The 27,193-nt window shown below is 40.7% G+C and overlaps 1 protein-coding gene across 2 annotated transcripts in view; it reads right to left on the bottom strand.

Moving 5' to 3' along the window:
- LOC122565233 (megakaryocyte-associated tyrosine-protein kinase-like) overlaps window positions 1-11,323 on the bottom strand; it is a 45,000-nt gene extending 33,677 nt beyond the window's left edge. The window contains exon 1 of one of the 2 annotated variants that reach the window (XM_043720996.1): window positions 11,125-11,323. The gene's annotated coding sequence lies outside the window, so the exon portion shown is untranslated. Of the gene's footprint in view, window positions 1-1,996; window positions 2,125-11,124 lie in introns of those variants that run through there. The other variant, XM_043720997.1, reaches the window with a different exon arrangement.
- Window positions 11,324-27,193: the final 15,870 nt, after the last annotated feature.

The raw sequence follows: 27,193 nt of genomic DNA, 5'->3' as shown, positions 1-27,193 counted from the left end.
ATTTTTTAAGAAGATATTGAGCTGTCGTATACAAAGGTGCCTCAAACCACTAAATTTCTGATTATCATTCCTCCTCCTGTCAGAATTATCAGAATTTTAACAGTATCATTCCTTTTTTAATTGCTCACTGTGTCTGTATGTTACCTTACTGTGATTTCTGCCGAAAGACACTCGGATCCTCTGAATACCAACATTTCCTGGTCCTTCACCACCTAAAAGAAAGTTCTATTTTTCTGTTTCTCTGTCAGGGTGGATAACCTCACATTTCTCCACATTATATTCCATCTGCCACATTTTTATGCATTCAATTGACCAAACAATATCCCTTTCAAGTATTTGTTGTGTACTCTTTGTAGCTTACTTTCTTTGGAAAGTCTGGATTAAAATCAATTCCATAGATTGACACTTCATGACACTTCCAGTGTGGTGCTGAGATAGTTAAAAATCACACAACAGCAGGTTATAGTCCAACACTGAATGGACACCGCACAACAATTGCCAGACAGGATGTTCCCTCACCAGTTGAGGAACACTTCAGCACTCAAAGATATTCGGCCTCAGACCTTCAGGTGACTAGCCTCCTAGGTGGACAATGTAGAGTTGCTGAGCAGAGGCTGATAGCCAAGTTCCATACGCATGAGGATGGCCTCAACCAGGATCTTGGGTTCATGTCACACTACAGGTGACCCCACTGCCGTTTACACTCACACACACACACACTTTCACACACAATCATACTCTCACGTTCATGCAGACCCTCTCTTATATACACACTCTCTCTCAGATACACACACTCACACCCTCTCACAGGCAAATACTCCATTACACTCATGCCCATTCAAGCATGCACACACAAACACATACTGTCTCATTCCCTCACATGCAAGCACACACACATATAAGTCTATGGGGTGAATTTGCATTTGCAGATTAGTATTTACAGTTACATTCTATTTTGTTCAAAAACCTGTAGGCAATCAGCATATGTAACATTTTATAAATTCCTACTTTGGACAGAGAACCAGTCTAACTCAAGCTTGGAATACAGACAGACTCTAACCTCACACATTGTCTGAACTGAGATATCACCTTTTTTTAAATAAAAAACCTGAAGTTATCTCGGGACTGTGACTCCAAAGTAGTTCTAGGATTTACATTTTAATGAATCGAAACCTGCAACCCATTCTTAGTGATTAAAGACTTAGCAGCAATCTAAGTTTGTTCAAAACATTACATCAGTTTATGACACTTTGATCTTTTACTATAAATTCTGTGACCTATGATCCTGCCACTAACTACCTGATGAAGGAGCAGCGCTCAGAAAGCTTATACTTCCAAATAAACCAGTTGGATTATAAACTGGTGATTTTTAACTTTGTCCACCCCAATCCAACACCAGCACCTCCACAGTGCCGAGATAGTAAGACAAGTGGATGTCTAGATGAGATGATAAGCCTAGGCTCTGTTTTACTTCTTGGCAAAAGATCTTTATTGCTTTCCCCATATCCTGACTAACTAATATTAATTTCCCAACCAATAACACTAAAAATAAACAGATGATTTATTTTTATCATTGTTGTTTGCAGAGCCTTGCTGTGTCCAATTTAGCTGCTGCATTTCTGACATGATATTAGCGAATACGTCTCATAAACACACGTCTGCCTTTCTCTCAGAGCAACAAAACACAATAGTGTGGTATTGGAGAATGTCTGGATTTATAGCACATTAAGAGCAAAAGAAGGGGAAAAACATCCAGGAATAAGTAGATGGTGGTTACAAACTGATGAAACACAGAATCAGCTTCCTAATTTACTTTTGCAAAATCTTTGCCTTTAGATGATATTTGAGTTTGCAGGAGTTGGAGTGCAAAAGCAGCTGCAGAGGTTTTCTCGCTCTTGTGGTTTGGAACACATGTTGACTGCTGTTTCTGTGCTTTGCTTTGTACTCTTTATACCTGCTTGTCTGACACAAGATAAAAGTTGAAAACAGTACTTACAAACTCCAACAAGCTGAGGCTTCAGGATCTTACAGCTATGCAGCAATAATGCCAAATTAATCTGCCATATTTCACACGTCTTCTGCTAGTAGTCTGTCTCAGCTTGTTTCGGTCACCAAGTCAGGAACTAGTTACAAAGCAGGAAGTACTCAGGAACTGGCTGAATTCTGACTCAAAACGCCCTCATGTCCTGACACATGCATTTATTCATACATACATACAGTCCAGATGCACACAAACCCATCCATGTAAAATCCCCAACAAAGGGCTAGGACATCGTGCCATTGTTGCTGGTCTAATAATCCAAGGACCCAAGCAATGTGCTGGTGGATGGTGAAATGCGACTTCAAAAAAATCTGGAATTAAAAATAATGAACGTGAAACCATTATCAAATGTCTTTGAAACCCATCTCGTTCACTAATGTCTTTTAGGGAAGGAAATTCTGCCTTCCTTGCTTGCTCTAGCCAACATGGTCCAGACCCACAGCATTGTGGTTGTTTCTTAATGGCCAACTATAAAGTAAGGCATCAAGGAACCCTAGCAAAACTAGAGTCAATGGGAATCAGCAAGAAAACTCTCCACAGGTTGGGATCATGTGTAACACAAAGGAGGATATTGTTGTTGGAAGTTGCTCATCTCAGATCCAGGACTGCAGGATTTCCTGAGGATAGATATTTTCTAATCAGCCTGTTCAGAGAGATGTGAATAGACATATCTGGAGCAAGTAGGTCTTGAACTTACACACAACCATCTTCAGCTGCTTCATCAATGACCTTCCCTTCATCTCAAGGTCAGAAGTGGGCATGTTCATTGATGATTGCACAATGTTCAGCACCATTTGCAACTCCTCAGATACTGAAACAATCCATGTAAAAATGCCACAAAACCTGGACAATATACAGGCTTTGACAAGTGGTAAGTAACATTTGTGCCACAAAGTGCCAGGCAATGGCCATCTCCAACAAGGGAGAACCTAACCCTAGCCCCTTGACATCCAGTGATATTAACATCATTGAATCTCCTACTATCAACATCCTAGAGGCTACCATTGATCAGAAACTGAGTTGGACTAATCAGATAAATATTATAGCGACAAGAGCAGGTCAGAGGCTAGAAATCCTGCTGTGGGTAACTCACCTCCCTGGCTCCCAAACGTCTGCCCACCATTTACAAGGCACAAGTCAGGATTATGTTGGAATGCTCCTTACTTGCCTGGATGGATGCAGTTCCAATAACACTCATGACACTTGACACTATCGATGTCAGCTGGCTTTTATTGGTTCAACATCCAAAAATAAATATTCAGTCCATCCCTCACTGATGCTCAGCAGCAACAATGTGACCCATCCATTAATGCACTGCAGAAATTGACCAATGTTCCTCAGACAGTATCTTCCACTACTGCCATCTAGAAGACCAAGGTCAGCAGATACATGGAAGTCACTTAGCATACACACACATCCATTGGCACAAATATATCCATAAAGTCAGCCAATTACCAATACTCACCCACAGATGACATTATAAGATCACAAGAAATAAGAGCAACAGTATACCATTTGACCCATCAAGCTTGTTTCTGCCATTCAAAGACATTGCGACTGATCTATAGCTTTAACTCCACTTTCCTTTCTGACCATGTAACCCTTGACTTGCCAACAGATCAAAAATCTTTTTAACGCAACCTGGAATATCTTGAATGATTTAACCTTCACTGCTCTGTGTGGAAGACAATTTGAAAGATTAATAACCCATTGAAAAAACAAGTTCTTCTCATCTTGACCTTAATATAAGCCCTCTTATTTTTAAAATTGTGTCCCTAATTCTATATTACACATTGAGGGGAAACGTTGTTTCAGAATGACAGACCTGCTACAGTACACATGGAGGCAATTTGGCCCATTATGCCTGTGCTGGCTCATTAAATGGGCATCATTACCTGGTGTTAATCTCCTGCTTTCTCCCCACAACCTTGCACATTATTTTTACCCAAATAATCATCCAAAATCCTTTAGAACACCTCAATTGAGCAACAATCAGGTCTTGTAGAGGATTGGAACTCAGGATCTCTCGAGTACTAGTTCAACCCATGCCCTGAATTGAGAATCGTATCCTCAGATCAATGACTCAGTCACAAAAAAAACCTCATCGCTGAATGACAACTTGTCTCATTTATTATTAAATGCAATCCAATACTAGATTCAAAATACAAAGCCAACTCATATAGTATACCGAAATAAAAACAAAAATGCTGGAAATATTTGGGTCTTAGTCACAGTGCATTCTCTTTGTCATACTTTCAGTGCTCTCCATCCTGCCCCTAACAATAATAGAGTTTTGAGCTCTGAACCTAGGTTTGGAGTCTCTATCAACCACCGTTACTACTACATCTGCCCCTATTATGATAAGCAGTTTGGAGAAGCTGGGACTTATTCACCTTGACTTGTGTACCCTGTCAAACCCTCTTAGAATTATATATATTTCAATATGATCACTCTTAGAACACTCTCTCACAGATACACAGACACACTCCCACATGCACATATTAAAATTAACTTCCATTTCTATATAACTTCGAGCATACATCATACACAGGTTCTATTCCATATGCTCAAGGCATTCTATCCCCCAAGAAGATCCAGAATTCCTAATCCAGGCATTATGCAAGTTATCGGCAACTTTAAGGGTTTATTTTCTGATAGAGCCTCCATGTTCCCAAGTTAAGGAAGGCCAAATGCTCCACTTTTGTTTGTCCAGCCTGGAAGAGGATCTGATCTCTTAACACTTCCAGGGTTTTTAAGGCCAATATTTTATACAGATATCCTTTTTCTGTACTTGAATATAAAGAACATGCTGCTACTCATCTTAATCAAGTTTAATTATCAGTTTCAACTAACACCTGCTAGTTCCAAGGATAAGTTTTAATTTGAAACAATGTCGTACATTTCACTTTTCTCTGACTTTCACTACCTTCTATCCCACTTACATATGTATGTGGGCAGATCAATGGTAACTGCAATTTATAGTAGTCAAATGCAAATAACTGTACATAGACAAGAAAATTAAGCACGAGGCTACTCAAGAAACAATGTTCAAATAGATAAATATGGAGTTAAAAAGTGACATAATGGGCCTGACGTACTACACATCTAACTAATGAAAAATAGCAATCAACAAAATCAATACGGAGTTGAACTGCAGACCAAAGCAATCAGATACAAGTCAGTGAAAGCTATAATGAGAAGTTCTGAGCATTCTATTATTACAATAAGATTAGATTAGATTACAGTGTGGAAACAGGCCCTTCGGCCCAACAAGTCCACACTGACCCGCCGAAGCGAAACCCACCCATACCCCTACATTTACCCCTTACCTAACACTACGGGCAATTTAGTATGGCCAATTCACCTGACCTGCACATCTTTGTCACTGTGGGAGGAAACCGGAGCACCCGGAGGAAACCCACGCAGACACGGGGAGAACGTGCAAACTCCACACAGTCAGTCGCCTGAGGCGGGAAATGAACCCTGGTCTCTGGCGCTGTGAGGCAGCAGTGCTAACCACTGTGCCACCGTGCCGCCACTACTGTGATGATTACCAAGTTTTACAGGTCATTCAAAAAAGTGCAAGATTGCATCACAAAGTGAGAAGTAAAATATTTCAGGGGTGACCTTTTGCAGGGATGAAAATACTATTGTGGGCGGCACGGTGGCACAGTGGTTAGCACTGCTGCCTCACAGCGCCAGAGACCCGGGTTCAATTCCCGACTCAGGCGACTGACTGTGTGGAGTTTGCACGTTCTCCCCGTGTCTGCGTGGGTTTCCTCCGGGTGCTCCGGTTTCCTCCCACAGTCCAAAAGATGTGCAGGTTAGGTGAATTGGCCATGCTAAATTGCCCGTAGTGTTAGGTAAAAGGGGTAAATGTAGGGGAATGGGTGGGTTGTGCTTCAGCGGGTCGGTGTGGACTTGTTGGGCTGAAGTAATCTAATCTAATCTGTAAGTAATCTAATCTAAAAAAAATGTGGAAAAGGAAAATTATCTAAAGCAAACCTGCAAATAAAAAACAAGTGGTGACAAGCTGGAAATGGTAGACGATAAACCTTCACACAAAATGTTGTTGGCACACGACTTACTATTTTCTCATGAAATGACATGGGGATGGGAGCAGGCCAGCCACTTTCCAGCTGATAATGTGCACACCAAGAAATAAATAGAGCACTAACAAAGCCAGTGATAGGGCTACAAGAATGGTCTTAGAATTACACTGTGGGAAGTCTGTTTTACCGGATCTTGGATATCAGCTTTTCTCACTGTCACTGTACAAAATTGCTTAATGCACACCTTCATCTCCAGGACACAAGTGTAGGAAAAGAAAATTCTTAAAGAGTTATTGATGGTAAGACGCAAGGCCGTATCTTTGGTGGAAATCCCATTAACCATAACTTCCATCAAATATGTAATTGCAGAATTATAGCAAACAACAAGACAGTTCCAGGGGAATTGACTTAGCTATTACAGAACAAGTGTATGCCCCACTTGTCTTGGCTTCGGATCAATGCAGGAAGGCATGAATCAACATCAACATCTCTTATCTGAGAGCTGGGAGTGGAAATGAGAGAAAGCAGAGTCACACTTGGGTCCTCCTTGCATCCTCTCAGAATATGGCAACAGCTTGGCATCAACCTGGGTGCCATCTCTATCGGTTTTAGATGGCAGACCCAATCTTGGACTCAAAAACCTTGCTGGTAGCTGCAATAGACTTTGAGTTTGACTTAGGGTTAGTTAGACTATGCGACAGAACAGATCATTTGACCTAAATAGCCCAAGCCGATGTTTATGCTCCACTCTACCCATCCTGCCATATCAGATTAAGAAGTAGTGATAAATGATTATTTTCTTTAGCTCACTTTGACCAGAGAAGCGACACTTGTGATGACAAGGCATGCAATGCTACAATGATGTGGAGGTGCTGGTGTTGGACTGGAGTGGACACAGTCAGAAGTCACATGACACCAGGTTATAGTCCAAAAGGTTATTTGTAATCACATGCTTTTGGAGTGCTGCTCCTTTGTCAGGTGCAGTGAGAAAGAACAGCATGCAGACACAGAGTCTATAGGCAGAAGACTCAAGAGGAGGTGGGGGGGGCAGAGAGATCATAAGATCATAGAATTGGTGTGAGTGGACTGTCAGATAATATGGTTCTGCGGATGGCCAAGTGTGTTAGACGGTGAGTAAAGTGTCAACAGGCTGAATGACCAGTGAAGGTATGACCCTTAATCCAATTAAATGAGGCAGAGAGATATTTAGAAAAAAATAAAAATAAGGTGTTGCTGGAGACAAACTAAATGTCTGAAAATAACATGAGCGATATTAGAGTCGCATGCCGAGGGTCTAATCTAAATAATAATTAGTTTATATATAGTTTTGAATTACTTAAGGTAGAGCGGTTATAACAATTTATCAAGGTGATGGTGTCAAAAGGACAGTAAGGAAGATTTTACAGATACAGAAGTATGGTGGAGTCACAGGTAGCGCGACATGAACCCAAGATCACGGTTGAGGCCGTCTTTGTGGGACGGAACTTGGTTATCAGTTTCTGCTCAGCAATTCTACTTTGTTGTGTATCTCGAAGGCTGCCTTGGAGGATGCTTATCCAAAGATTGGAGGCTGAATGCCCTTAACCCCTGAAATGTTGCCTGACCGAGAGGAAACGTTCTTGTCTAGCAATTGTTGCACTGTGTCCATTCATCCATTGTCATAGTACCTGCTTGGTCTCGCCAATAAACCATGCCTTGGGGCATTATTGTCCGCAGCATATGAGATAGGCAACACTGGCTGAGTCACATGAGTATCTGCTGCTGGGTGGTATTCCCACATGTGATGATAGCATCCATGGCAATGATCTGACATGTTTTGCAGAGGTTGCCATGACAGGATTGTGTGGTGTTGTGGTCGATGTTGTCCTGGAGGTTGGGTAGTTTGCTGTAAACAATGGCTTGTTTAGGATTTGGTGGTTGTTTGAAGGTGAGAAATGGAGGCATAGGGATGGTCTTGGTGAGATGTTCATTGTCATCGATGCCATGTTGAAGGTTACGAAGAACATGGGTTAGTTTCTCTGCTTTGGGAACTCCTGGATGATGAAGAATACTCTATCAGTCGTATCCTGCGTCTGTCTTCTGAGGAGGTTGTTGCGGTTTTTTGCTGTGGCATGTTGGAACTGGCGATCAATGAGTTGAGTATCACATCCTTTTCTCATCAAGATATCCTTCAAAACCTTAAGGTGCCTTTCATGTTTCTCCTCATCAGAGCAGATCCTGTGCATACACAGGGCTTGTCCATAGGGGAGGGCTTCTTTAATATATTTAAGCTAGAGAAGTACAGCATTATGAGGTTATCCGCAGGGTTGTGGTAGAGTGAGGTACCGAGGTATCCATCTTTGATGGAGATGTGTGTGTTCAAGAATGAGACTGATTCTGAAGTGTAGTCCAGGGTAAGTCTGGTGGTGAGATGAAACTTGTTGATATCACTGTGAAGTTGTTTCAGTGATTCCTCGCTATGAGTCCAAAGGAAGAAAATATTATCAGTGTATCTAGTGTATAGATTTGGTTGGATGTCCTGCAAAGCAAAGAAGTCTTGCTCGAACTGCTGCATGAAAATATTAGCATATTGGAGTGTAAATTGCATCCCCATGGATGTTCTGTGTGTCTGGACAAACAATGCTACAGGCCAAGAACTGGAAAAAGGGATTAATAGGTGGTTGTTTTTGACCAGCACAGACTCTGGGGGCTGAAGGGCCTTTTTCTGTGGTGTAGATCTCAATGACTAAGACTCTAAGCTATGTATGTCGCCATATATCTGGGAGGAAAAAAAATAATGTTTCATTTCCGGCTGCACTTTGAGAAATGTTTCACCAGATTGCAGCAAAAGTGCATCACTATTTAAAGATTGTCACATACTATAACATTAAGCGTTCATATAAAAATATTAACAAACAAACATGGAATTCATGTCAGAATCTTGCAATCCTCCAAATCACTTTTTCACCAAGTATAGCATAGTGTGATGTGGAGTAGAACATTTCTCATTTCATTAACAAGATTAATTAGACTAATGTTAGAAAAGATGGCAAGAAAGCTCCTTGTACTTAGTCCTCTTTTTATCAAGTATCAGGCAATAATCATCTCCAACAAGGAAGAATCCAACCATCGTCTGTTAACATTCTGTGGTATAACCATCACTGAATCCTCCACTATCCACACATTGCTGCGTGAAGTTATCTGACCCTCCTAGTGCCTCAAATGCACGTAAATACAGTCTTGAATATGTAAGAGATGTCTCTGGTTTGTTTGAATAGAATCAATGTTTGTTTTCTTGGTATGTTAGTGTACAAAACCAAACTGCATTTGAGATTAAGATTTTTTTTAATGGATAAAGTATGTTTTTGAAATTTAAAATTCTCCAGAAAATGAACTGGATTTTCCATATAAGTATTATTGCTACAAGATCAGGTAAAAGACTAGGATTCCTGCAGTGAGTGGCACACCAACGCCTGTTCACCATTTACAAGGCACAAGTCAGGAGTGTGATGGAATACTCCCCACTTGCCTGGATGGGTGCAGCTCCAACAATACTCAAGAACTTGATAGCCCACTTGGTTGGCACCACATCCACTCCCTCCACCACCGATACTCAGTAGTAACAATGTATATCATCTACAAAGTACACTGTAGAAACTTTCCAAGACTTCTTCAACAGTGGCTTCTAAATCCCTGACCACCACCGTCTCTAAGGAAATATATCACTGTTTCTTCATTGCCTCTGGAGTAAAATCCTGGAACTCTGTTGCCAACTATGTGAACCTGCATTATATGGCTTGCAGAGGCTCATGAAGGCAGCTCACCAACACCTTGTCAAGAGCAACTAGGGATGGGTAATAAATGTGGGTTCAGCCAGCAATGCCCAAATGAATAAAAAATGGAAACCCAATTAATTCTGGCAAAACATTACAGGATTTGGTTTATTGAGCTAGCAACCAGATTGCAGCAATAGTACATTTCTATTTAAAGATTCTCACGTACTATCAGTAACAAATCACACTTTCCATGACACAGTCATCAGACACTGAGCAACTTTCTCACTTCCACTGTCACAATTTTGCTTGGTAGTTGGTAAATGATGGCTCCATATATACAGCCCTGCTTTCATTTTATGTCCTTCTCATTAAACATCATGTGCTGCTACTCTCCACCAAATTCCACTTCCCTGAAAATTCGACAGGAATGGTGCTGCCCACCTTGAAGTACAGCACTCTGGACGACCAACCAAGCCAACAGTCAGCCGTATCTTGGTTACCTCACCCAAATGGATTAGGCAGAATATTTCACAAATTGCCGTAAAGGGTCTGATTTGTAAAGTCTGTGTTGATATTTCTTAAATTTTACACTTCTGGGCTGCTAAGTCAGCGCAACTGCACAAAACAGGATTGTTTTTTTCCCAAATGACATTGCTTCAGAGGATGTCACAAAATTTTAAGTTCAGTTACTTAATTCTAAATACAAAAGACTAAAAATAAAAGCAGATCATTTTGGGGATAAGAACTGACTAGCGAAACGAGGGCATCAGTACTTCAGCTGAAGCACCAGTTGACTGAATAATGTACAGTAACCTGTTTGAGAATTGGGAGGGATTTGAAAGGGTACCTGACACAGAGGCCCATTGAACCATCTTTTTAGGTCAATTATTTTCCCAGCAGCATAAAACTGTCTTGCTGCTAAACTCTTCAGTCTTTCCCAATCTGCTGACTTTAAATTACAGTTTGGAATTATGTAAGCACAATTCCTTCCTTCATCTGGTGTTTTAGTTTTCTTTTGCAGCCTTGTTGCGCAGTAGAGCTTGTTCTTTCGTTTCTCAATATTTAATTCAAGGAGTCATAACCCTTTCCCCCAGCCTTTAGTTTAAATCCCACCACAAGAGAAAACACAAGAAAGTACTTCTTTAGTACAGTTTCAGTAAAGAAACAGCTTGCAAAAGATTTGTGGTCATCGTTTACTGCAAGCTAGCCTTTTTGTTCAAATTGGTTCACCAAATGACATAAAACAGAGATTGTAACCAACAAGCATGGTACATACCACACACGGCTTCGCAGCAGAATCAGTGATTAGCTACAGGGTTGCTGGCTCCTAGCAGTCAGATGAAGAATGTGTATTTCTGATATTGAGGTGATAGAGTAATTGCCAACAAAACAGCAACTGCAAATTCTCTCCCGTTGTATTTCACTTTGAAACGGGCAGAAAAGACAATGCAAACAATTCACGTCAATGATGCCACTGAAGCACGCAATCTAATTTGTAATGCAACGTTACATTTACTAAAGAAGGTCTCTTCCTGTGGGTAGCTGATCGGTTGGATCATTTCCTCTTTTGATCAGAGGTCTGGCATTGCAGAATGTGATTGAAACTTTTCACTGGAACATAAGTTTATTTTGACGATAAATATTTGGGACTAACAACAATGCTTGTAATAACAGTACTATTTTAAAAATAGCTCAAATCCCTACCACTGATTTAAAGGGAGCAACCAGAGATCGGTGCACTAACTCTGGGGCAGGTGTGCTGACACGGTTTGCTAGCTGCAGTCAGTTTATAGTCAGGTTGGTGAGGTTAAGTTGTCAGGAAGTTGGCAATCTGTCACTGTTCATTTATTTAAGTGGGGCAAATTGAGTCTAGCAACATAGGTTCAGCACCTTGCTCACCAGTCATTGTCTCCTTTCTGCTCACTGTCAAACCCAGTCAGACAGGTCACGCCAACTTCTGCATTAAAATCATTGCTGCCACAGAACTTTCCAATGTCTTGTCCAGGCTGACAACTCATCTCTTCTGTCAATGCAGCAGTCCTTCAGTATCATAGAATCCCGACAGTGGTGGGATCCTAAGACCATCCTACCATGACCCAACTCTTACCTTATCCCTGTAACCTTGCATTTCCCATGGCTAATCCACCAAGCCTGCACCTTTTCCTGGATACTAAGGGCAATTTAACATGGCCAATTCCATCTAACTTGTACATCTTTGGACTGTGGGAGGAAAGCCACACAGACATGGGGAGAATGTGCAAACTCCATACAGACTGAGAGTGGAATCGTGTTTCCTGACGCTGTGAGGCTGCAGTGCTAACCACTGAGCCACCATGCCATCCAGTATGTCCTGATGTCCGATACATGCATCTTACTGGATATGGGCATGTTGAGCTGTTTGACAGGAAACCACAGAGACATCTGTTCTACATGAGACACATCATTACTTGCAAGAAGTGCATTATCAAGTCAAACAATAACTGGCCTATTTATGTGACAATTTAAATAAAACTTCTCTCTGCCCACTCCTTTCTTAGAAGAGCTGACTGCGACAGGGTCATAGATTCCCCACCCTTTCACTTCATGCAAGTTATTCTTATGTGGAGCTGGAGGATTTGTTGAATGGTGGGGAGTTTTACTGACTCCCCATCATCTCTTTAGCAGAAGAATGATGGGCTGAATCTAAACAGGACAGCTGTGAGACATTCAGTGAATAATATGGAAATTAGAATCAAGACTGAGCAAAGGACATAGGAGAAGAGAACTAATTATAGGTGCAATAAATAAAATCCATAGGGATAAGATCCCAAGTTAAGAGTAAGGGGACAGTAGTAGAGGAGGACAAATAGATTGATCAAATTACAAGTCTGAATAGTAAAACTGGATAATAAAGTAAGGCAGCCAACATCAAAGACTCCTCCAACCCTGGTTATAACCGAGTACATCTTCTTCTGCCAGGCAGAAGATACGAAGGCTTAAATACACATACCAACTGGTTCAAGAAAAGCTTCTTCCTTGCTGTTATTAGATTTCCGAATGGATCTCTCAAATTTCAAATCTAATGTTGATCTTCCTTGTTGTGCACCTTCTTTGCAACCATAGCTTGGTATCTCTCGCTCTGTTCTATTACCGTATGATCTTTGTACAGTATGATCTGCCTCTACTGCACATAAAAACAAAAGTTTTCAGTGTACCTAAGTACATGTGACAATAATATCAAATCTTTAGCTGGTTGTATGCAGTTTGGTGATTTGCACTCTCAATCCTGGTATATTTGAAACATGGAGAAAGTGTGGACTGCAGATCCTGGAGATCAAAGCTGAAAATGTGTTGCTGGAAAAGCGCAGCAGGTCAGGCAGCATCCAAGGAGCAGGAGAATCGACGTTTCGGGCATGAGCCCTACTTCAGGAATCCTGAAGAAGGGCTCATGCCCGAAACGTCGATTCTCCTGTCCCTTGGATGCTGCCTGACCTGCTGCGCTTTTCCAGCAATACATTTTCATATTTGAAACATGTACAGGGATCATTTTGTTTGCAGTGTCTTTACCTAAATGCTGGAAGCTCTGGGAATAAAAATCTGGAATTAAAACAAAACCTGAAGGAAAATTTGATATCACAAACACTATGGAAATATTGCTTGTCCAGAGGAATCATCATAGATATAGGTCATTCAAAATAAAATAGAGGCATGTCAGCTTTCTGTGCATTGGAAAACCAGGATTTTAAGGCAATTGAAGGACTAGTTGGAGAGCCGGAAAAGAATGGATACAATTGGAGTTGGTTAAGAGTTGGAGTTTACTTCAATCCCAGTACAACTAAAAGGAGATTGACAAGAGGCCAAACGTTAGAATAATCAGATTGGACAATGAATGGCTTTTACCAAGGATTACCTATGATAGATGACACAGTATAATGCACCAAATCAGGCCATTTAGCTAACCTGTATGTGTACTCTAATTGAGCCTCCTCCCATTTTTCCTTATCTAAAGCTCAGCTTTCCTGGCTTCCCCTTAAATGCATCTATGTTCCTTATGGTAAGGACTCCACTTTCTCATCATTCTCTGGGTAGGTAAATTTTCTTTTGATTCCCCTATTGGATTTCTTGTGACTAAATTATATTGATGACCTCTAGTTATGATCTTTTCCACAAAAGGAAATATTTTCTCTGTCTGCACTCAGTCAAAATCTTACATAATTTTAATGACCTCCATCGAATTACCCCACCTTTCTTTTTTCAAAAGAGATACAGTCCTTTCCTGGTATAAGTTTTTGTTAATTTTTGCTGCACTCTCACTTCTTTATAATATGGTGACCAGAATCATATGTGGTATCATGGTTTGATATAGTCTCAGCACAATGTCTCTACTCTTAAATCCTTTTTCTCTAAATACAGAGCCCAATGCTTGGTTTGTTTTGTTTTTGGTGCAACTGTTAGTGATTGATGTATCTGAACTCCAGGATCCTTCTATTCCTCTATTCTTGCTCCTTTTAACTAATAAGTGGCCACCATGTTCTTCATACAAAAATGTACTACCACTTACTTACCTGTGTCAAACTTCTTTTGCCATTCTGAAATTAAGTCAGTATTTTCCCGCAATTTGTTGTAGTCCTTCTCACTATTGAATATTTCCCAAATTTGTTTCCATCCAAATTTGAAATTGTATTTTAACTCCAAACTCAACAACAAATTTTGTCAAAGCAGAGAAACTTCTGCAACATCACTTCCTGTCTTCAATTTAATGCCCCTTTACTTCCTCTTTCGGCTCACTGGCTGAAGTCAGCTAACAATCCATTCCGCAACTAGTCTCCTCACTCCACGTTCTCTGATCTTGTTCATTAGACTGGAGCACTGGAGAAGTGTACCAAAACCCCAAATGGTTTTGTATGCACAATGTTGGTATTCATACTTCAAGAGAGATATATGCGCATAGATCATTCACAAGAATCTGCTGAAAACTTTCTTTTACAATGAGGGTAATAATATAGCTTAATAAGGCGAGCACTGCAGCCTCACAACACCAGGGACCCGGGTTCGATACTACTTTTGGGTGACTGTCTGTATGGAATTTGCACATTCTCCCGTGTCTGTGGGTTTCCTCCAAGTGCTCCGGTTTCCTCCCACAGTCCAAAGATGTGCAGGTTAGGTGGATTGGCCAAGCTAAATTGCCCAGTGTTCAGGTTACTTGGAGAAGCCATGGAAAACACAGGGTTTCAGGAGTTGGGAGGGTGTGGTTGGGATGCTCTATGGAGGGTCAGTATGGACTCAACAGGCTGAATGAGCTGCTTCCATACTGTCAGGATTCGAAGGCCTTTAAAAATGCAAGGTCCATTGACACAAAAATTGAATTGAAAAGCAGAGAAATCATGTTAAAATTCTGTAGAATCTTGCTTAGACCATATTTGTTGATGAGAACTGGCTGGCTAGCCATAAAATTTTTAAATAGTCACTGGAAAAGGTACAAAATATGCTTGGTAGAACAATGTCAGGATGAAGAATCAGAATTCAATTCCAACCATAGAAAACATTGAAGTGAGAAGACTGGTATCCTTAGAATTACAAAAGCATTTGATAAGGTAGACTTAGACAAAATGATTCCAATTGTAATGGAGAGCAGAACAAGGAACCACAAATACGTCACTAATTCTAATGGGGAATTCATGAGAAAATTATTCATGCAGAGTGTGGTTTAAATTTGGAATTCACTCACTTCCACGAGCAGCAGTTGAGTAAACTAGAAAGTTGTATTCAAGGGAGAGCGAGATTAACACAATGGGAATGAATAGAAGGATATGTGGATTGGGTTATATGAAGGGTGGGAGAAGAAACATATTTGGTGATAAACACTAACACCATTTAGGTTGAATAGCTTATTACAGTACTGTAAATAAATACACTTATGTAATGCAAGATCATTTAGTAGACATAAATTTTAATTATCAAAATGTTCCCAGATGAACTACTCAAAGGATGATTAATTTGCATAATAAAGACTTTTTTTTGGATATTCAAGATTGCAGTCAGACTGAGAGTGCTGATACTCTATGAGCTGTATCTCATCACTGATTTTTGCTCATAAGACAGTCAATATCAAGAGCAGGAATCCTTCCTGATTTATTTCCTTTTGTTGTAGAGGCACTGAAGTCAGTTTGACTGTTGTGCTAAAAATTCAGGACAGGTAGTATCTTTAGAGAAAAACAAAACAGCTCTGTGACCTTGTGTCAGAAATAGGAAAAGTTAGAAAATAATACGTTTTGACCAAGTGAAAGGAGGGATGGTTGGAAAAAGTTTTGTGACATGGTAGAGGACAGAGAGATTGAAATTATACAAGGTTTCATAGTGCAAGGCTAAAAAGAGTGGTAATGGGAAGAACAAAAAAGCAAAAGTTATGTTGAAGGCATAGCTGCTGTCCAACAGCAAATTAAAGATATGGGGTTGGGGCTGGCGAAGGTAAAGCAAACCAGCAAAAAAAAATTTAAAATAGGGAATCATAGTTTATTAGCTATATTTATTCAACTCAATGTTGAGTCCACAAAGTTTTTATCGGTGCCTATCAATTAATTCTCCTCTTGCTACCACTGGCTTTTCTATTCTTGACCTCTGCATTGTTCTAACAAAGTTCAAAATCTCAGCACCTTTCCTCAAAGGACAATTCCTTCAGCTGAGGCATCAGTCTAAAGAACCTCCATTGCACTCGTCGAAGGAAAACAGAACCTCTTTTTAATACCCCATCTTTTAAATGGGTGCTTTTGGACTCAACACTGACCCCTATAATCTTAGATTGTAATTCTATTTTGCAATAGGGCACTTGTATTCCGGTATATTTGAATGATTGATGCACTGCAGAGAACAAAGGATTTCAAAAGGCCATCAAGTCTGCCAAGTTTAATTTGGGCATCCTGAACATTCATTTTGAAACAGTTTTGAAAGATTATCAGCTGGTAACCAGATTCTGAAATTGTGCACACTTGTAAGATTAGGGTCAAAACTTTCTGAACTTTGTTCTTTTGCTATTAGTCTTTGTAATTATTCTTCCTTTGCCTGAATCCTAGCTGCGATGTTAAGGCAGGTATACACTTTAACTCCAATTTGTAACTCATACAGTCTAAGATCTTAATTACTTTCCAGTTTGTGTTATGCCTTTCAAGTCAGCACAGACAAATTACTTCAGAGCAGAGACAAAACAGGTCATTTAACAACCACGTGTTCATTTTTCAGAAGGAAGTAGTCAGGAATCAGAATGTTGCCTAATTTTCCCACACTTTAACCATGGGACATGTAAACAAATTGCAGCATTCCACCCATCACTCTACCAAGATCAGCTCATAAAGCACAGATGAAGCAAGACCACCTACATTTTGTGCTGTGCAAAAGGTGATTATATTGGCTCTGCAGTCATCAGGTGCAAGCTTCACTTATTGAAAGCTCATTTACCAGAGTGTGATCTTCAGTACACAACCCAGAGAGTGCTGGAGGAGCAGGCCAGTCTCGGAGTTGCAATCTTTCAGCTGGAACAAGAAACCAAGACCCCATGTACTCAGCTGTAGATGAAAGATATGGTAGGATCTTTTTCCAAATATGAGTGAGGTGGTTTCTTGGAGGCTTGCCTATTCCCCATTCTAGCACAAATCAGCTTAACTGATCACTTAGTTTATTCCCCTTTGGTGGGATTTTATTTACTCTATGCAAATCGGCTGTCACTTTGCTTAAGCAACAGCAAGACTATTTCAGAAAAAGCAAGATATTGGCCAAGCAGCTTTTTGGGATGTGTGAAGGAATTGAAAGCAATAGTACTGTTTTTCTTACATTATACAGGAAGGCATGAACACTGAGGGACAGGATGTACATGTATTTGGGAAGGCAAGGACTGATTGGAGATAGTCAACACGGCTTTTTGCGTGGGAAATCATGTCTCACAAACTTGACTGAGTTTTTTGAAGAAGTAACAAAAGAAGATTGATGAGGGCAGAGCAGTCGACGTGATCTATATGGACTTCAGTAAGGCATTCGACAAGCTTCCCCATGGGAGATGGATTAGCAAGGTTAGATCTCATGGAATACAGGGAGAACTAGCCATTTGGATACAGAACTGGCTCAAAGGTAGAAGACAGAGGGTGGTGGTGGAGGGTTGTTTTTCAGACTGGAGGCCTGTGACCAGTGGAGTGCCACAAGGATCAGTGCTGGGTCCTCTACTTTTTGTCATATACATAAATTATTCGGATGAGACCATAAGAGGTACAGTTTGTAAGTTTGCAGATGACACCAAAATTGGAGGTGTAGTGGACAGCGAAGAGGGTTACCTCAGATTACAACAGGATCTTGACCAGATGGGCCAATGGGCTGAGAAGTGGCAGATGGAGTTTTATTCAGATAAATACGAGTGCTGCATTTTGGGAAAGCAAATCTTAGCAGGACTTATATACTTAATGGTAAGGTCCTGGGGAATGTTACTGAACAAAGAGATCTTGGAGTGCAGGTTCATAGCTCCTTGAAAGTGGAGTCGCAGGTAGATAGGATAGTGAAGAAGGCATTTGGTATGCTTTCCTTTATTGGTCAGAGTATTGAGTACAGGGGTTGGGAGGTCATGTTGCGGCTGTACAGGATATTCCAACAGTTAGACCACTGTTGGAATATTGTGTGCAATTCTGGTCTCCTTCCTATCGGAAAGATGTTGTGAAACTTGAAAGGGTTCAGAAAAGATTTACAAGGATGTTGCCAGGTTTGGAGGATTTGAGCGATAGGGAGAGGCTGAACAGGCTGGGGCTGTTTTCTCTGAGCATCGGAGGCTGAGGGGTGACCTTATAGAGGTTTACAAAATTATGAGGGGCATGGACAGGGTAAATAGGCAAAGTCTTTTCCCTGGGATCGGGGAGTCCAGAACTTAAGGGCATAGGTTTAGGGTGAGAGGGGAAAGATATAAAAGGGGCAGCTTTTTCACGCAGAGGGTGGTACGTGTATGGAATGAGCTGCCAGAGGAAGTGGTGGAGGCTGGTACAATTGCAACATTTAAAAAGCATTTGGATGGGTATGTGAATAGAAAGGGTTTGGAGGGATATGGGCCAGGTACTGGCAGGTGGGACTAGATTGGGTTGGACCGAAGGGTCTGTTTTCGTGCTGTACATCTCTATGACATGAGACTGCACATTAGCTCAGTGGTTAGCACTGCTGCCTCACAATGCCAGGGATCTGGATTTGATTCCACCCTTGAGCAACTGTCTGTGTGGAGTTCACACATTCTCTGTCTACATGGGTTTCATCTGGGGTGCTCACATTTCCTCCCCATCCAAAGATGTGCAGGTAAGGTGGATTAGCCAAGGGAAATACAGGGTTACAGAGATAGGGTGGGATACTCTTCATTTTGACTCAATGGGCCAAATGCATTATTTCCACAGGGATTCTATAATACAAACAAAGGGATAGTGTATGGCTTTGTGTTCCCCTCAAACCTGCTGTGCCATTCAGTAAGATCACCGCTGATCTGATTACTCTATATGCCCACACAGCCCCAAGAATCTTTCACCTCCTTTCTTATCAAGAGTCTACCTGCCTTTGTCTTAAACTATTCAAAAATTCTGCTTCTATTATCTTGATAGGAAGACAGTCCAAAGTTTTACGACACATGGGGAAAAGAAATTCTTAATCTATTTTACATGGGCAACCGCTTATTTTTCAGCCCCTGGTTCAGGACTCTTTGACAAGAGGAAACATACTTTCCACATCTACCTATCAGGATCTTATGCTTTAATTAAGTTGCCTCTTACTCTTCTAAACTCCAAAGAGTCATACAGCAAGGAAAAAGGTCTTGCAGTCCAACCAGTCCATAATCCAAAACTAAACTAGTCTCACCTGCCTGCTTCAGGCCCATATCCCTCCAAACCTTTTCTATTTGTGTACTTATCTAAGTGTCTTTTCAATGTTGTAACTGTGTCCGCATCCACTACTTCCTCAAAAGGTTCATTCCAGACAGGGAATGAACCACCCTCTGAATAAAACGTTTGCCCGTTTTTTTCAAATTTTTCTCCTTTCACTTTAAAAATATGCCCTTAAGTCTTCAAATCGAAAAGACACCTACCATTCACCTTATTTATATCCCTCATTATTTTACAAACTTATATCAGGTCGCCTCTCAACCTTCTACACTCCAGTGAAAAAAGTCCTTGCCTATTCAGCTTTTCTTCACAACTCAAACCTCCCATACCCAGCAACATCCTCATAAATCTCTTTTGAACCTTCTGTTGCTTAATAATATTTTTCCTATTATTGAATGACCAGAACTGGACACAGTATTCTAAAAAAGGTCTGACCAAAGTTCCGTACAAGCTCAACATGACTTTCCAACTCCTATACTCAAAAGGACTGAGCAATGAAGGCAAGTATGCTAAATGCCTTTTTAACCACCCTGTCTGTATGTGACACTAACTTCAAAGAATTATGTACCAGAATCCCTAGGTCACTCTGTTCTGCAACACTCCCCAAGGGCAGACCATTAATTGAATAAGTCCTGCCCCTGTTTGTCATACCAAAATGCAATACCTCACATTTAACCAAATTGAACTCCAAAAGCCATTTTTCAGCACATTGATCCATTTGATCAATATCCCTTTATAATCTTAGAAAGATCTTCTTCACTGTCTACTATGCCACAAGCCTAGTCCGACAAACTTTTTTAATCAAAGTATTAGCCTAGTGAACTTTATCTGAACTGCTAATAATGCATTTGCATCGCTCCTTGAATAAGGTGACCAAAACTCTAGATTAGTTATACAGGACATTGGTGAGACCAAAGCACAACCTCCTTTCTTTCTATTTCAGTCACCCTTGCCATTGACAACAATATTCGATACAATTATTTGATTATCTGCAAACTAATCTTTGTGATCCATGCACAAGGACTCACTGCATCTCATTGCAGAGCTCTGCAATCTCTCACCATTTTGATGATATTCCTTTGTTATTATTTTCCTGCCAAAATGCAATTTTCTCAGATTGTGCTCCATTTATCAGATCTTTGCCGACACACAGCCTATCAATGTCCCTTGAGAGCCTCCATATGTCCTCTCCTCCCTTACTTTCCCACATAACTTTGTCTCATTAGCAAATTTAGCAGCCATACCTTCAATCCCTTCATTCCAGTTATTTATATAAAAAATTGAGAGCCCATGACTGACCCTGGTGGCACACACCACTCGTTAACACCTTCTTGTGAAAATGACCGGTTTATGTCGATTTTGTTTCACGTTAGTCAGTCAATTGTCATAGAGTTGTAGAGATGTACAGCATGGAAACAGAATCTTTGATCCAAATTGTCCATGCCGTCCAGATATCCTAACCTAATCTAGTCCCATCTGCCAGCACTTGGCCCATGGCCCTCTAAACCTTTCGCATTCATGTACCCATCCAGGTGCCTTTTAAATGCTGTAATTGTACCAGCCTCCATCACTTCCTGTGGCAGCTCATTCCATACACACACCACTCTCTGCATGAAACAATTGCCCCGAGGTCTCTTTTATATCTTTCCCCTCTCACTCTAAACCTAGGCCCTCTAGTTCTAGACACCCCCACCCCAGGGAAAAGACTTTGTCTATTTACCCTATCCATGCCCCTCATGATTTTATAAACCTCAATGAAGGTCACCCCTCAGCTTCTGATGCTCCAGGGTAAACAGCCCTAGCCTATTCAGCCACTTTCCGTAAATCTTTTCTGAACCCTTTCAAGTTTCATAAGATCCTTCTGATAGGAAGGAGACCAGAACTGCACACAATATTCCAAAAGTGGCATAACTAATGTCCTGTACAGCCGCAACCTTGTTAGGTTCTTTTCCTGAGGTTTCACACACGAGATGCAATTCGCACACACCAACTGCTGCAAAAAGTTAACATTTATTAAAGCCTGAACTAGCCAGGTGATTCCTTTGACACTCTTCACAGGCATGTGAAGTCAAGTCAAAAGAGGCCCCTAACAACGAAAACACATCCCCTTTATAAAGGTCAGTTGGTAATGCTCACAGGTACTCTGGCCCCCACCATAACCACGTTACCCCAGATACAATGGTAGGATGAGGTCATCCTTGGAGATAATGTAAACTTAAGTGCCCTAATCCTGGGGAATTGTTTTGCAAACTATTTCCTGACTCCGTGATTCCCCAGGATAATGTAGGTGTGATATGTCGTAGCTTCAGGGTGGCCCTGCAAATGATGTTCTGGCTCCGCTACCTCCTCGGACAATGTAGGTGTGATGTACTCTAGCGTCTGGGGATAATCACACAAATGAATTTGATTGGTTGGGGGATGGCTATGAAAGCATTTCTGAATAGAAGGGACTGAATGAAAGTTTAATTTGATAATAGCAGTAGAATAGAAGTAAATGGCAGCTCAGATGAAGTGTGGATTACAATGGATAGTTATCTAAATTCCTGCATGCTGTCTGAAAGACAGAATTCTGTCCCCACCCACTTCCAGAATGTTCAGCTTCTTGGAGGAAGACAGTGCAGTTTAACCCTTTAACATTACATTAATGTCCAGAGAGATAGTACAATTTAATCTTTTAACATTGTAACATGACCTCCCAACTCCTATACTGAATGCTCTGACCAATAAAGGAGAGCATACCAAATGCCTTCTTCATTACCCTCTCTCCCTGTGACTCTACTTTCCACGAACTATGAACCTGCACTCCAAGGTCTCTTTGTTCAGCAACACTCTCTAGGACCTTACCATTAAGTGTATAAGTCCTCAGATGTGCTTTTCAAAAATGCAGCACCTCACATTTATCTAAATTAAACTCCATCTGCCACTCCTAAGCCCACTGGCCCATCTGATCAAGATCCCGTTGTAATCGGAGGTAACCTTCATTGTTGTCCACTATACTTCCAATTTTGGTGTCATCTGCAAACTTACTAACCATAACTCCGATGTTCAAATCCAAATCATTTATATAAAGGACGAAAGGTAGTGGACCCAGCACCGATCATTGCGGCACACCACTGGTCACAGGCCTCCAGTCTGAAAAACAACCCTCCACCACCACCCTCTGTCTTCTGCCTTCAAGCCAGTTCTGTATTCAAATGGCTAGTTCTCCCTGGATTCCATGCTCACCAGTCTCCCATGAGGAACCTTGTTGAATGCCTTACTGACGTCTGTACAGATCACATCTGCCACTCTACCCTCAACAATCTTCTATTACTTCTTCAAAAAGCTCCATCAAATTCGTGAGACATGATTTCCCACGCACAAAGCCATGCTGACTATCCCTAATTAGTCCTTGCCTTTCCAAATACATCCTTCAGGACCTGGGGATTTGACAGTCTGCAGCTCCAACTACTTGCTCAGTACCATGCCCGATATCTGGACCTTCCTTGAGTTCCTCCCACCCTTCCACTTTCTGATTTAATTATTTCTATTACGTTACTTGTACCCCTTACAGAGAAGACCAATGCAAGTATCAGTTCAATTCGTCTACCATCTTCCGATTTCCATTAGGAGTTCCCCAGACTCAGTTTCAATTGGACCGTAACTCACTTGATTAAAATTTTCCTTTTTAAGTATCAATATAAACACTTACTGTTTTTAGATTTCTAGCTAGCCTTTTCTTCTACATTTTTTAAAATACTCTGCCCAATCTTCTGACCTGTCACCTATCTCTGGTTGATTATAAGCTTTTTTCTTCAAGTTTGATACCATCTTTTACATTTTTAGTTAAACATGCAGAGTGAGGCTTCCTCCGGGAATGCATCTATTCTCTGCATTCTGAGATATCCCCACAATTATCTGCCACTGAATCATTATTTACCTAGCCCTTAAACTGATTTACCAGTTTACTTTAGACAGCTTTGCATTCATGCCACCATAATTATGCTTATTGAAATTTAAAATACTAGCCTTTGATGCCCTCTATCCTCTTTCAAAATTAATGCAAAATTCTACCATATTAAGTGTCCTGCTAGCTATGGGTATCTTCACAACGCGGTCATAAATTAATCCTATCTCAATGCCTAACAGCAATTTAGTATAACCTCCTTTCTCGCTCCAGGAAGTACTGCTCCAAGAAAATATTCTGAAAACATTCTGTGAATTCCTTGTTTAGGCTACTTTTGTCCTTCTGATTTTTCCAGTCTATACATAGAAGAAAGTCCCCTGTAATTATCACCAAAACTTCTGACAGGCTTGCATTATTTCTTCATTTATACTCGATCCTAACATGCAGTTACTGTTAGGGAGCTGGAACACCAATTTCAAAAGTGACTTCTCTTTCTCATATTGACCAATTCACTTCTACATCTTGGTTTCCTGAAGTCGAGGCATTCCTCTTTACTGCGTTGATACCATCGTTTATTAACACAGCCACCCTCCAGCTTTTCCTGTCATTTACCTTTCAATATTCAGGTACCAATCCAAGCTATTACTGAGACATGGCTGCAGGATGACAGTCAGACACATTTACAAAATCTAAAACACAGCAGAACCTTGAAACTGACTATTAGAATACTTGTAACATAATTTAATCATTTCCTATACAAAGTAATGGAAGATGCTGGATATACACTACAGATCCATTCCCCATCTGGAAAGGTCCGCTAAACTAAGCACCAAGTCCTTATTGTACTAATTTTAAAGAGAAAAAAACAGGTTTGAACAGGCAGTAATAAGACAGGAGTGCTTTTTCATGCTATTGTACTGTAGTTCTTCTCTATTTTGTTCCAGATTTGCTGTGTCTTCCAAAAACCACATTGATTGCCTTACATTTTATCAGATGCAAGCAAGCCTGCAATTAAGTTTTAACACTTTCCATTTCTAATGTTGTAGCATTCTCTTTTTAACAAAAAACTTGCTTTCAGACATCATTCCCTCAACATTAATAATCTGGCTTGTTCCTGAATCCTATTAAGCTGAAGACACACTCACCCTAACTGTGCTACTTAAACCAACTTCTTTCATCTCACAGGCTTTCAAAACAAAGGATAGAGAAATTAAACACTACTTCTTGACTTGTTGTCTCTTGAGTTCTTGGTTCGACGACATTCTGTTCTATGGGACCTGGTCTTTGTCAGCCAAAGAGCAGCCTACCTTAACTTCAGCACAAGAGCAGAGTTCACATCTCAAAGAAGTACTCACCAGTGTATTACGAGCACTGTAGTGTGGTTCCAATAAAGGTGTCACATTTTGCTGAGTTTATGGAGTGATTGCTGTCAGATGTCACCCTTCTTATACCCTTGTGTGCTGCCGGTGTAGGGGTAGACCACATCTGATCAGATGTATCAGAGAGGTGCAGAGGCAGCTATGAGTAGTAATGTCTTGCCAAAACCGAGGGCAGGTTTTTATTACAGAGGAACTAAAAGGGCAAGATGGTTGCAGGACAAAAATAGGAATGAAATTGACTTGTATGCCCTTTGCACATCTCTCAATGACTTTTGTTTCCTCAAACACACAATGAGAAACCTGTGGTATTTTCGCAGATAAGCAGTCAATAGCTTGTACTATTTATCACCTCTATCAGTATGTGATGGGTAAAGGCTGTATGAAATACTTTGGTGCCACCAAACATCCTTTGCCTTGGGCCTACCCAGTTATTAGGAGAAACTAAAGTTAAAAATTACAACACCAGGTTATAGTCCAACAGGTTTATTTGGAAATACTATCTTACAGAGCGCTGCTCATTCTTCAGGTAGCTAGTGGGGCAGGATTGTAGGGCACAGAATTTATAGCAAAAGATCATAGTGTCATACAACCAATGCAATATATTGAACAGCCCTGGATTACAGTTCAGTCTTTCTTCTTTTAGAATGGGTGGCAGACTTCAGTTCATTAATATGCAAATCTCAGAACCCCTTTCAAGTCAGTTTTGTTAAAAAAAGTGACATCTCAGCTTTGATAATGCATTAAAAGGTAGGAGGTTAGAGACTGTCTGTATTCCAGTTTTGAGTCTGAGTGGTTCTATTTCCAAAGTAGGAATTTATAAAATGACACATGGATTGACTGCCTGCAGATTGTGTGCTTTTTGAACAAAATGGAATGTATCTGCAAATACAATTCAGTAAATTCAAATTCATCCCATAGACTTATATCTGTGTGCAAATGCATGTATCTGCAGATGCATTCTATTTTGTTCAAAAAGCACAATCTGTAGGTAGTGTGAATGTTTTTAAATTTCTACTTTGGAAATAGAACCAGTTTGACTCAAGACTGGAATACACACAGAATCTAACTTCACACAGTTAATGCACTGTATGAGCTGGGAGGTCATAGGTTTTTACATAAAACTTTAAGTTATTTTGGGAATGTGACAAAATAAATTCTAGGACTTAAATATTTATGAATCGAAACTTGCAACCCATTCTAAAGGATGAAAGACTTAACAGCAATCCAGGTTTGTTAAATGTATTGCATCAGGTGTATGACACTATGATAATTTGCTGTAAATTCTGTGTCCTATGATCCTGCCCCACTAGTGACCTGAGGAAGCAGCAGCGCTCCGTAAGCTAGTACTTCCAATTAACCCTGTTGGACTATAACCTGGTGTCATGTGATTTCTAACTTTGTCCACCCCAGTCCAACACTGGTACCTCCACATCAGAGAAGATACTTTATGGTAGTGTATCTATAGAAGATGCACTGTTCTTAGATAATTAGAAGGTTTATTACATGATATTTGTACTCACTGGTATATTTTGACAGCATAAATGCTAGGACCTTAGGGAGCTGGTACAGAACTGCTTCCTCCAAACACTGGAATAGAATGCCTCGTTTACACACACAGACTGTGTGACATTAGTAAAATAGGTGCAGCCAAGGCAATAGAAACATTAATTCCATCAGAACCATTACCTTGTATCACAAAATCCTCACTGGGCATACCGCAGCACTACAAATCAGGCAATAAAATCTTATTAGGAGACCAACTGTGCGCTTTGTCATCATTTGTGCCTAGCATTGTAGAGTTCCTCACCGACATCAACAGCTAGTTATCGATTGACAATACTCGTTCATGAGGATCCATCCTGAAGGTGTGGGGAGGGACACCTAGGAGTATCAAGATGTGGATAGACACATTCTTGAGAGTTGGACATACTTGAAGAATGCACTCTTAATGGTTGCAAACTACATGAAAGTTGGAGTGGAGCCTCTTCCTGGTTATGACTGCTGACTCTCCAAGAGGAACCTTTGATGGTCACGTGGGCATAACTTGCACTTACACAAATCAACGAGTGGGTCTCTTGACAATTGGAATCGTCATTGATACTGATGCTTCACCATCTGCATACAGCTTAGTTAAGTCCAGAACACATTGGGCATTCCATGCCAAGGTGAGCCCAGTGTTAGTTCATGGAGCCTTCTGCAGCTTGCCCAGTGGAA

The sequence above is a fragment of the Chiloscyllium plagiosum genome, chromosome 31 (genome assembly GCF_004010195.1).
Source record: "Chiloscyllium plagiosum isolate BGI_BamShark_2017 chromosome 31, ASM401019v2, whole genome shotgun sequence".
Lineage (NCBI taxonomy): Eukaryota > Metazoa > Chordata > Chondrichthyes > Orectolobiformes > Hemiscylliidae > Chiloscyllium > Chiloscyllium plagiosum.
This window is presented reverse-complemented; position numbering and strand designations above follow the sequence as displayed.